Genomic DNA, 13,527 nt, shown 5'->3' on the forward strand with positions numbered 1-13,527 from the left:
ATATATATATATATATATATATACACATATATATATATATATATACACACACACACAATATATATTTCATATTGCCTATTTATTTATATATATAATATGTATTATATATAATGTAATATATACATATATAAAAGTTTCTCAATTTCTAAATCAAACTTAATGCTAAAAAAAACTCATTTATGTAACACATATAGGATGACAATTTGACCATTGAGAAAGACAGTTGAAGAGAACAGACAGTTTTTAAAACTCAACTTGTAAATAAGTGACTGAGTTGTGCAATAATCCAGCCATTTGTACATACACTAAAATGAGATTATTTTTCTCAAAACTGGTGGTAGTCTTTGAAGTTCAACTTAATAAATATGAAATTTCCAAAGACTAACCAGCCCTAAAATTTGATGGATAAAAACAAACAAAGAAAAGCAGATTGTCATCTAAAATAAAATATCATTTAACTTTCTGAGTTACCAGATACTATTTTGGAAAATCAAAGCTAGTGGGGATCGTGTATTCACTGACAGCCTATATACTAGAATTTTGTAAAGTTTACCCGTAATGACTTCCATTTTGGGGATGAGAAGCTGGTTCAGAGAGGCTCAATAATTTATTCAAGGTCAGCGTCTCCTAAGCGGGGGAGGCAGAACTCGATCGTTGTTGGTTTGACCTCAGCACTCTTAGTGTTTGTTCTGCCTCATAGTGTCTACTTAGAAGGATGGGAAAAGTCCTTTAAAAAACCCAAACTTTAAAAAAAAGAAAAGCTTCTATCCAAGATTTTAAGGCAGCATGGTATGCTGGAAAACAAAACAAAACACAGGATTACAGGAATCAGAAGAGCTTGTCTAACTTGAATTTGCTGATTATTAGCAGGATTGATGCCTTTGTGTTTCTGAACATTAGCTCTTAGGAATAGTACTGTTTGTCCCCCCTCCCTAGGTGAACCTCCTATAAAGGGGCATCAGATAAGAAAATGTCCAATTATAGCATTTTCAAAATTGTGAGGACTTTCAAAGGTAAGGAGCTAGTGGATCTTATTGCAAATAGAACTTAGCACAGCACTCTAAAAAAATAAATGGTTGTTTACATCTTCTTTATTTTGACCTATTTCATCATGTAACAAACCGTCTAGTAGGTCATATCTGAGCTCTCAATGGCATTGGATCATGACCATCTCAATATATAGTATTTAGGCTTCATGAAAGATCTTATTTATTTATTTTTTTTTACTTTATTAAAGGTCCACAATTCCTCATCTGAAATGCTTAGGGTGAGATGTGTTTCAGAATTCAAAACTTTCCACATTTTAGAAATGTGACACATAGACTATAAATTTCATAAAAACCCAGTGGAGTCTGAGACAGAACTCCATAATCAAGCACATTAGTATTTCTGCAGAGTAATAGCCCAGAATTCTGGCAAGGTGGATAAAGGCTGTAAATAGTTTCTTGCTAGGTCAGGTCAGGTTGTGCTGCCAAAGGAAGGAGTGCTAAAATCATGAAAAACTTCATTTTCAGATTTCAGATATGTGGATGATGAATTAAAAGCCTATACTAATGTTTACTTTTAGAATGATAAAAACAATACCAATACATTTTAGAAGTTTTAGGAAATGAAAAAAGAATGCAGAGGGCCACCTGCCTGGCTCAGTAGGTAGAGCATGTGACTCTTGATTTTAGGGTTGTGAGTTTGAGCCCCGCGTTGGGTGTAGAGAGTACTTAAAATTTTTTTAAAGAAATCTTAAAAAACAGGAAATGCCGAAAAATGAAAGAAAAAGCCACTCACAATTGAGAAAAAGTCTTCTCTCTGCCAGTGTCTCTCCTTTTATACAACTAAGATTGTACAATACGTATTACCTTATAGTTCACTTAATTCTTTTAATATCGATATTTTTAAGGGTATTTTTAAAACAGACAGAAAAACTGGAGAAAAAGGACAGCAGAGCTAGGAGAGGCAGCTCTGCAAGTCAATGACAGAAGATGTAGAAGGAGATTGTCACAAGAATCTCAGAGTTTTTTGGGAAAGAAGAGCCATTGAACTAGAGTCTAGATCAATGTTTAATGTTATAAGGGATATGGTACAGTATGGATTTTTAAAATGCACAGAAGATCTTCAAACCCCATTTAAGGTACCTTTCCAGCTTGCTTTCTCTCTTTGGTTCTGTTGCCAGGGAGAACACAGTTCTAGTTGGAGCATACACTGCCTTATCAATGGCTGTTGAAGAAGCAAATGTTATCTTAGGATTTTCAAACTATGTGGTCTTTTTTCTTTTATAGGATTTATGTTTGCTAACTCGAATGTTTACCATGGGAAAATGTCTACAATGTGATCTTTGGAAGGAAGTCTGCATATTTAAAGCACACCAGAAATCTCGAATGCTTTTCTTATGTGGGGTTAGACAGCTTCATTTAAGTGAAAAACAACTGGCCTTTAGAAGGCGGACTTAAAAAGTTCCAGGATCCACCAGTCTGCATACTTTTCCAGGATTGCACAGTATTGCGTTTACAAATACTTTGTTGAGATTCTAAGTGAATGAAGCAAGCCTAAGTTTAGAAAGCAGGCTTATTCTATCTATAGTCTATTAAATGCGTCTGACTTCTAGAATGTCAACCCACTGTATTTCTCTCTATATCTGTATTTGACTGGAAGCATTAACGAATGGGGAAGGCATAAAATATTTAGAACCCATGAAGCACTCAGGACTGTCAAGGTGATCTATTTCACACACATGGCCGTATTCTGGGCTTTTAGGTAAGATTTGTCCATTTATGTCAAGTATAGCTACTGTTGCTCTTTCCTTCAATTTCATGGAGCTCTATCATAAAGCGAACAATAAATTTTGAAATGCCCTTAAGTTCTGTTTTTTTTTTTCTTCTCCTTTCTTTTACAGCCTTTGGGTCATGTGTACATGATTGAAAGAGATAGCATTCTGTCTTCAGAATCAGTGAGTTTTCAGTACTAAAATACTGAGAGGTATGTTTATAGTGTGGAAAGAGAACAATCCCCAAGCGCCCCCCATCTACTCCCTTTACTTCTTGATGAGTTTATGCCTTATTGAATTGTCAGAAAGAACTTGTCTTTACTGAAATTTAATAAGCCGCATTAAAACAGTACATGGCATAGACCACAAGGAAAGCCACCACATGTGGTCCTTCCTTACCGGGTTTGTGATCTGTCAGTAGTGGATTTGATGGCTTTGACCCAAGTGAATCTTAGCAAGAAGATAAATGTGTATCCACAATATCTCAAACCAGAGCCTCGGGGAAAAGCAAAATGATATATTTTTATGTTCAATATTCTTTGTATTGAGGTTACTAGTGCGTTTTATTGTTCCCTGTATCTTGGAGGGGGTAGTAATTATAATGTGTGTTTGGTGACTGATTTGCTATTCTCAAACTTTATTTCAATCATTTCTTGCCCTCCACTTTGCCATCTTGTTAATTCATGCAGAATGTTATAACCTTACAAATAAACTGAGACTAAAAACTTACCCTAGTGTATCAATCTGTACTATAAAATTCCAATAAATCTGCAAGGTCACTGTCTTCATCAATCAGATAACCAAGTTTTAGTGTTGTCATCGATAACATTGCAATATTTAGTTTGAACGAAGATCTTTTTGCTGCTCTTATGGTTGAGTGAGCTAATGAAAGTTCTAGAGTGCCTTCACTGTTTGCTAGAAACTTATTTAAGGACTGGTAAGAACACAAGAAAAAAAAAAGCATCTAGATTTGTTAAAATCATCTGAATGATGTTTGAAGGGAATGGTGTTTGAATTAACCTGAATCCTAATCTCCAATATTCAAAGCAAATAAATGGCTACTTATTTTTAATATGGTCTTAACATCTACACTGTTTTAGAAGTATTCAGTAATGTGAACCAAGGATGATACTTGGTGTCAGAGGACAGGTAAGGTAGGAAAGTAGGACAAGGACAAAAAGTATGGCTTTCCCAGACCCAGAAGAATTACGGGAACAAGTGCTGGGATCCTGCCCCAGTTATATTTCAGACATCTTAAATATTCTACAACAGGCCAATAGTTGCCTTAGGTCTGCTTCCCCAAAGTAAATGCCACTTAATCAATATGGAGATAATAACTATAACAAACACACACGCACGCACACGCGTGTGTGTGTGTGAGTGTGTGTGTGTGTGTGTGTGCATGTGTAGGGGTTTCCTATGCATAGACATTGCATTAAGCATTTTAAATAATGACTAATTTCACCTTTAAAACAACCCAACGAGGGGATACTGTTATTACCTACACTTTACCAGTGAAGAACTGAGGCTCAGAAAGGTTGAGTTAGCCTGTCTAAGCCACACAGCAAGTGAACTACAGAGCCAGGAAATGGAACCCAGTAGTAGCTGCAGAGTCTTGGCTACTAATCTCTGCCATGTTCTCTTTTCATATATCTACAATATAGCTCAGGATCAGAAACTAGAACCTTGAATCCCTGCAGAAGAAATTTTGATCCAATTCTTAAATAATTATAGTTATTTGGAAGAATGTCATATACTTTGAAAGCATGTCACTGCAACCTTGTAAAAGAGTAAGGTGGAGATGATTAATTAATTTAATAATTTAATTTCATTAAATTAGTTTGGATTACATTTGATTGGAGAAGAGGCAGCTGTCATCCATAGCTCTGGTGACAGTAATTTTAAAGCAGCATATACCTATCATAAAACACAATTAACTAAAAATCAAGTGCTCACCATTGGATGTGTTCACCCTCACTTCTCTTTTGAAAACAGTCCCAGGTGCTGAAAAAATCCAATGGCCATTCCAACATGAATATCAAAGAGAGCGATGTGATGAGCCTCAGAGGATTCCCCAAATCAATCTGTAACTATTTAGATGATTACCCAAATCATGCATAATATATGATTATAGATTTATAGATTAGGTAGGTAGATAGACAATTTACGTAGAAATCAGGCTCTCATTCTCAGAAGTACATGTTTTCTTGTGCGATTTTTGAGAAGACAAGCAAACTGAAATTTGCCATATATTTTCTAAGTAACATGGACATTGCTACTATCTGAAGGGCATAAATATTTCTAAACAGTATTTGAAAAAGACATTTGAGTTCTGTGTATTTTCCTCACCAATCTCGTTTTGAGCACATTATTTATACACACACAGACACACAGAGACACACACACTCACACTCTCATATACATTTGGAGACCCAGAATAACATTAGCAATTCCCTTTTTCTCCAAAGTGGTAGGAATTAGATATTTCAGCTGACCTTGGGCCAGCTAGGTCACCACTTGTATCTGATAATTTACAAAGAAAGGTAAAAACACTTAAGGGTAGGCAAGAAGTTAAGTAGAAGTTATTGAGTTCGCAAAACAAAAATTGGGTTCAAACAAATGTCAAAGTGATGCATGATAAAATCCCAACATCCTTGTCATCTGACATTTTTCTGCATTGATTATTACTCTCAGAACATTCCAAATAGCAGTTAACTTAGCTCGCTGGACAACTCATCCAGAACATGCAGAGGGGTAATAAACACCATGTGAGTTATCTGTTTCTAGTCTCATGCTGTTTCATAGATATTTGATTGGACGGTCTATGCTCAAATCTGCCATAAAAACAATCGTAAGAACTGATTGTTTCGAACAGTGGAAATAGATTATACTTAACATCATCTGTAGTCAAGTTTCTTGAGACTTTTAAAAAATTGGTGTTTTTTTAATCTTTTGGTTAGTCTCCTAATTACCAAAGGGTTTCTTTTCTGTACATGATGGAGATAGTGATAGGAAATTAATCTAATACGCTTAATTCAGCAGTATTCAGATTCATTGGACATTAAAGCTAGAAGCAACCTACAAAGCTTCAGAAATGACATCGCACTTGCTAGGCAAAATACCCGAGACCGGAAGAGCTAAAGCGGCCTGAAGATTACGCACCTACTTTAGCAGGACACTACCTGTTAATCAGCAAACTACTTTTTCCTTACCTGTTTATTTTCTAGGACACCTTGATTAGCAGTTAACAAATCTGAAGACTACAGCGTGATCCACTCGTTACAATAATGCAACTCATTCACCATACTCGGGAAAATACAGCACAAATGCACAAAAAGGGACATCTATGTCCGGACAGGATGAATTTGGAGGAAATTATGGGCGATGTCCCCAGGAAATATGATTACACATTCAGTAATCTTTATATGGATTTAAAATGGCTAGCTTGTTAGCAGAAAATAGTTTAACTTGAGGATTTCTTTTTCGCTATTCTTCATTGTTTTTAACACACGGAGAAGCTTAAGAAATGGAAGGGGATCGAAGTTCTTTTTACCTCTAGGAGAACCCTGTTCCTGATATGCACATTGGTCGTCTGAACAGGGCACTTCACTAATTGAATCAGGTGGTTTCCTTCGGAAGTCTTCCTCAAGATAGTTTATACTTTTAACCTGGAGAACCATGGTGTAGTGATAGAAGTCAGCAGTTGCTCTGAACTGGATGCCAAAATGTTGATTTACCTCAGCTTTAGTGTGACTGTTTCCCATTCTGCTCTGTGATTTCTGAGTTATTTCAATCTTGGCCAAATTAAAAGAATCATAAATTGGATCAAGGTAATAAATCATCCTAATGTACCTTGCCTTCGTTAAAACAATTCTTGGAGTTTTACATACAGATCAAGGCACTCCCTTTTTTTAAAGATTTTATTTATTTATTTGAGAAAGAGAGAGCACGAGAGGGGGGAGGGGCAGAAGGTGAGGGAGAAGCAGACTCCCCGCTGAGCAGGGAGCCCGGATGTGGGGCTCAATCCCAGGACTCCAGGATCATGACCTGAGCCGAAGGCAGCCGCTCAACCGATTGAGCCACACAGGCCCCGCAAGGCATTACTTTTAAATAATTGAATAATATCCATGACCTGCTGCTTTGTAACCCACATCACATTTTCAATTACCTGGTTTAAAGCATTTGCCTTTCTTGGTAGACTTTAAGCTCCACGAGTGCAGGTACTATGTTGTTCTATCCATCAGCATATCCTCAATACTCAATTAATATTTATTAACTGAATGAAGATGGCAACCAAAATCATGCAAGTCGAGGAAACCATGCACATGGGAAGTGTTTGAATTGGGATTGTTTTTTGTTTGTTTGTTTTGTTTTGTTTATTTAAATTCATTTAATCAACACATAGTGTGTTATTAGTTTCAGAGGTAGGGTTCAGTGATTCATTAGTTGCATATAACACCCAGTGCTCACCACATCACGTGCCCTCCTTAATACCCATCACCCAGCTATACCATCCCCCCACCCACCTCCTCTCCAGCAACCCTCAGTTTGTTTCCCATAGTTAAATCTCTTATGGTTTGTCTTCCTCTGTGATTTCATCTGATTTTATTTTTCTCTCCCTTCCCCTATGATCCTCTGTTTTGTGTCTTAAATTTCACATATGAGTGAAATCCTATGATAATTGTCTTTCTCTGATTAACTTATTTCACTTAGCATAATACCCCATAGTTCTATCCATATTGTTGCAAATGGTAAGATTTCATTTTTTTATGGCTGAGTAATATTCCACTGTATATATATATATATATACCATATCTTCTTTATCCATTCATCTGTCGGTGGACATCTAGGCTCTTTCCACAGTTTGGCTATCGTGAATATTGCTGCTATAAACACTGGGGTCCGTGTGCCCCTTCAGATCACTATGTTTGTATCCTTTGGGTAAATACCTAGTAGTGCAATTGCTGGGTCGTAAGGTAGTTCTATTTTTACCTTTTTGGGGAACCTCCATACTGTTTTCCAGAGCAGCTGTACCAGCTTGCATTCCCACCAGCAGTGTAAGAGGGTTTCCATTTCTCTGCATCCTCACCAACATTTGTTGTTAATTTTAGCCATTCTGACTGGTGTGAGGTGGTATCTCATTGTGGTTTTGATTTGTATTTCCCTGATGTCAAGCGATGTTGAACATTTTTTCATATGTCTGTTGGCCATTTGTATGTCTTCTTTGAGAAATGTCTTTTCATATCTTCTGCCCATTTTTTGATGGATTTTTAGTTTTTTGGGTGTTGAGTTTAATAAGCTCTTTATAGCTCTAGGATACTAGCCCTTTAACTGATAAGACATTTGTTTGGTTTTGTTGACTGTTTCCTTTGCTGTGCAAAAGCTTTTTATCTTGATGAAATCCCAATAGTTCATTTTTGCTTTTGTTTCCCTTGCCTTTGGAGACATGTCTAGCAAGAAGTTGCTGTGGCCAAGGTCAGAGAGGTTGCTGCCTGTGTTCTCCTCTAGGATTTTGATGGATTCCTATCTCACATTTGGGTCTTTCATCAGTTTTGAGTTTATTTTGGTGTATGGTGTAAGAAAATGGTCCAGTTTCATTTTTCTACATGTGGCTGTCCAATTTCTCCAACACCATTTGTTGAAGAAACTGTCTTTTTTCCGTTGGATATTCTTTCCTGCTTTGTTGAAGATTGGGATTGTTTATGGAGACAGGACTATGCTGGAGAGGGATAAAGTCATCTCCAAATATTTGGAAGGTCCTTAAATGGAACAAATATTTTATTTCTATTTCTTTTATTTTATGTTACTCAGGTTTAACATGGAGTTCTGGTACTACTAATAAATGTTTTGGTTCAGGGGGACTTAAAATTAATGTAGAATGTTTACACATGAACAGAGAGAGCTATCTTGCAAAGTATCAAGTTCTCTGCCACTAGTATTTTCTGAGATGAGATAATCCACTTGCAGTGATGGGTGATAGAGCAGATTCTTTCAATCTGGTGGGGGGTAGACATGCTGACTTCTAAATCCTCTCCATCTATGATCGTGTGGACTTTTGGAGGGGATAGCGTGGTTCGTGTGATTCTGTTTTGTTTGATTTCAGCTTTATGGAGATATATGATCGTATGGCATTAATGTGATTGAGCACACAATGATTTCCACTTATGGTTTGTAACTTTTATTTTTCTTCTTTTCAAGACACTTCCTAATTTCATTTGAAAATCTATTTTCCCATTTTTCTAGCTGTGAGTTCTTTTTTCTAGGTTGATAATGATTGATAAAAAATATTGAGTAAGTCGTGATTTAAGCACACTTTACCATTGATTCAAATTTACACCAATAGTTCTTACTATATTAAATTAGGCATATGTGGATATAACCAGAAACCATTTGAGTCTGTCATATATCATAAATTACTTTTTCTTACCGTGGTCATTAATCTGCTTATACTCGTTTAATTTTTTTTTGTCAGGGAGGATTTGTTCAAGTCTTTTTCAAGTGGATAAGATAGGCATGTAGCCAAATTAGCTAAGCCACTACACTGTAATAGGCTCGCTATTGATCACCTACAGATTTTCTGTCTCTTTTGTTTGGATTGTGTCTACCAGGTAGGTCCCAGAGGGGAATGGTTAGTGTATTAGTCCAGTTTTATCTGGTCTTCAAATGCTCTAGTTTTACATGAAACAAAAATAACAACACTACAATAGACAACTCAAAGCATATCATCATCTTCCTGTCTGAGTATCTGCAAGTCTGACTCTGTCAAGATTAATCTCTCCATGTTATTCAGCTGCTTAGTTGACGCTGCTGCTTCTGAAAGAGCCTGTGTCTTAAATTCAGCCATTTGACTGGATTGTTTACTCCTAATGCTATCTCTACAAAGATTTACCTGCCAAACCTAGGGAGTAAGAAAAGTTATAGAGAGGGTGTGTGTGTAAATGTACATGATAAATGGAGTAATGTTTATACAAAAGGAATGAAGCATTTTAAAAATACAAACATGTCAAAACATACCTGCCCGTGGAAAGGAGACCAGAGAGTGATGTGTGGTTGGGTTTGGAAGTTATTGACCCAACCCTCTGATGATGTGAATGATGGCTGTTGGTAATTTAGCTCCAGATCCTGAATCAGCTGTCATCATGAAGGACAGGAAGAGAGCATGTCCTGCTGGTCATCTTGATTTAGAAAAGCAGCGGAGACAGATGGTTTTCCAAGTCTTTGCCTTTGTAGAACAATATGCGTTTGTCAGATGGAAGGTCTTCTAAAGCATTGACCATCCACTTGACAACTAGCTTCTTCCCAGAGCATATGTACTCCATATGCCAGCTGTGAACATTTTCTGTTCACAGAATGACCTTTTCTCATATTACAGGGTACTCAAAACATTCTAGTCATCCCCACAGTCTAAAGGCTGCTTTTTCCAGCTACGTGTGTTCTCAGAGTTCCCACTGCATTTTGTAGGCTCAACTCGTATACCACTTCTCGTATTTGGTCTTTTACAAAATCTTGTTTGCTCTTCCTTTCCGTCTCCTTTTACATTTCGAGCTCCTTAAATGGAGGGCTGGCATTTCTATTCAGTTTGTTATTTCTACTCAGAGCTAATAAATGTTTCTATGTAGGAAGAAACAACAAAATGTGCAATGAAAGTAAGTTTGGTCCATTAAAACTGAGTTTAATAGAATCCAGCAAATTTTGAATCTATTTTAGACACAATACAAGGCTTGTTAGCAACTAGCAATGATGTTACGCAACTTGGTGAATGTTAAAAACCTATGTAATTCATCTTGCAACACATAGCTACTTAGCAGAAACACAAAAGTCCCTGGTATGTTCTACATTATAATATTGTATATCTTCTGTCATAGAAATTAGCAGATGTATCCTAAAATGCACCAAGGGTCTGTTGAATGCAGATTTGGTATTAAAACTCAAGCCCTTGGACTGCATTTTGTAGTAATAAAAAACTGTGTCCCAACATGGAAAACTCTATTAACTCTTGGCAATTTGCTCATTTTCCTTGCCCTGAAAGCTGAATCTTTTTCACTAACTGCTTTTATTTTATATATAATCTTTCCTGTGCCTTGTGTGTATTTGTAGGTATATATCTCCATATTCCAGGACAAAAAGTAAGATGTTACCAATGGGAAACTGAGTGAGGGATTTACAGGAACTTTCTATACTATCTTTGCAACCCTCCTGTACATCTTCAGTTATTCCAAAATTAAGTTTATTCAAAAATAAATAAATCATAGGTGCAGAGTTTAGAAAATATTATCACATTAAAACTCAGAAACCTGGTGCATCCCTCAGTTTCTCTTAGATCATGAAGTCAGTAGAATTACTCTTGATAGTAGCATAGTTTATCTAATAACTATTAATGTATCATCTCTTTAGGTATAAATATACATGGATGTGTGTGTGTTTGGAGTCATAGAAGCGAGTTAAAAAGACAACAATTAATATTATTTAATTCATAAAATAACAAAAATTCAATTAATATGTGGGCCTTTATTTTGTCCTGTTTTGTTCAGCAACATTTTAATGCTTGTTAGAAATGTAATGCTGAAGAGTAGCTCTTAAATGCTAGTTAGAATATTCCATTTGAAGATGTTCACAGATATATCCTAACGATATTATTCTAAATCTTCTAATATAAGGAACGTCCCCCTATGATGGGTAGGAGGACCTTTGGGTATAACCATTTTTGGAAAGCAAAATTGTTATTATCAACTAAACTTCCCAGTTATTCCTTGCTGACACTGAAAAGCGTCAGAGGAGGAATCTTTCTTGGTATCAGTATATAATTTAGTTATTTAAGCCTTGAAACAGAGATATACCGTAAATGATCTATCACCAAGCTATTTAATAGTGCAACTTAAAATTTGTTTGTGAACACATCTGGCACTATAATTCATACGTGAACATGGAATGGATATTTCAACATACTGGGTTTAGCATGTAGGAAGAATTTCTGTTTTCTAATGCAGTTTCCTAAATGGCTTTCTGCCTATTTGGAAAACATTTTAAAGACTGATACAATATAGTATGTTCAACTATAAAATGGGAAAGCGTCAATTTACAGCTTTCTTTTTTTAGAATATTGAACTTAAACATTTTTATAGACTAAATGGATTGCTTAAGTCAATAGTATCCAGAATTCTAAGTTTACAACATCTTTCTTAAATTGCCATTATCATATGCATTGCAAGTAATATACCATCATCAGATTTATACTCTAATTGTAAGTTGCAAATGTATAATTACTAGAATTTAACCTCTCCAAATTGATGTAATTCAACCTAATTATCCTGGCAACATAAATGCATGCTAATCAGCAAGAAAATACTTAAATAAAACAAGAACGCTAACACAACAACAACTACAGAATAAACAAACTTTTGAAGAAGGAAAAAAAATCAGAAACTAATTACATCTCCAACAATAAATCATAAATGCATACTATTTTAAAGTCTTTTTCCTAAAAAAATAAAAATAAAAAATAGTCTTTTTCCTGTTCCTACTTAAATGCGGCCAGAATTGTTTCAGTATGTGTTTTGAACTCTATCCATATTGACCATTATTCCTGTATTCATGTCTCCATTCAATAAGCCATCTGATCTAATTTATTTACTAAACATTTATTCTGAGCTTGTTGTGAACTGGACAATGTGGAGGTGTCAGAGAAACAGAAACGGTCCCTATCCAGAATCTAGTTAAGTTGCTTGTTTAAATAACACTAACTCAAAGAAAAAAGATACCATGATTTTAAAAGGATTTTAATAAAATCCTGCATTTGTTTGCTTTACTCCCTCAATGACTCTCCATGGGGCTTAAATTCAAATCCAACTTTTAACCATAGTCTTTAAGACCCTATGTGACCTAGCCCTGACTTCTCCCTTCTGTTATCTCCTTGCTCTCCAGCTCTACTGTGCAGTAGCCACAGGAGATGCATTTTGATTCCTAAAAGGTGCCTAACACATTCCTGCCTCAGGGCCTTTGCACTTGCTCTTGTTACTTCTGTCTGAAAAGCTGTCTCTTCCTTCCTTACTTCCCTAGCCCCCATAAGACAGAAATTCTAGGCAGTGCTTTATTCACATTACTTTCAGTATTTCTTAGAAACTGTATCAAAACAATGAGATCATATATATCCCTAGAAAATAAAATATTGGAAATGTCTAACCAAGAATTTTGTAGCAACGAAATCACAGGCATGATCAGCAACTTTATGAGAACAAAGATACATGCACTCTAAACTCCTGTAACCGGTTTAATAATCTTGAAACACCTTGTAAATCAGTGTTGCTTTTTGATCAGTGTATATAATAAGTGTTTCTAAGTACGTGACACAAAAGTACATTGTCTCTGTCATAAATTTACCTGAAGTTAATATGGAAGCATATAAAGCAATAAAGCATAAGCCATTTCATTAAGTACAATTTTTACTGTTGAGAATTTACAGGACTGAGGGAAGCTGATCTGGATGGTCCAGATCTCTCTTAAAAACTGCTAAAGTAGGGTTGCCTGGGTGGTTCAGTCAGTTAAGCATCTGCCTTCAGCTGAGGTCATGATCCCAGGGTCTTTGATGGAGCCCCACATTGGGCTCCCTGCTCAGCGGGAGTCTGTTTCTCCCTCTCCTTCCCGCCTGTGCTCTCTCTCACTATCTCTGTCTGTCTCTCTCTTTCTCAAATAAATAAGTAAAATCTTTCTTTTAAGATTTTATTTATTTATTTGACAGAGAGAGAGAGCCAGTGAGAGAGGGAACACAAGCA

This window comes from Ursus maritimus, unplaced genomic scaffold (genome assembly GCF_017311325.1).
Source record: "Ursus maritimus isolate PB19 unplaced genomic scaffold, ASM1731132v1 scaffold_9, whole genome shotgun sequence".
In the NCBI taxonomy this organism is placed as follows: Eukaryota; Metazoa; Chordata; class Mammalia; order Carnivora; family Ursidae; genus Ursus; species Ursus maritimus.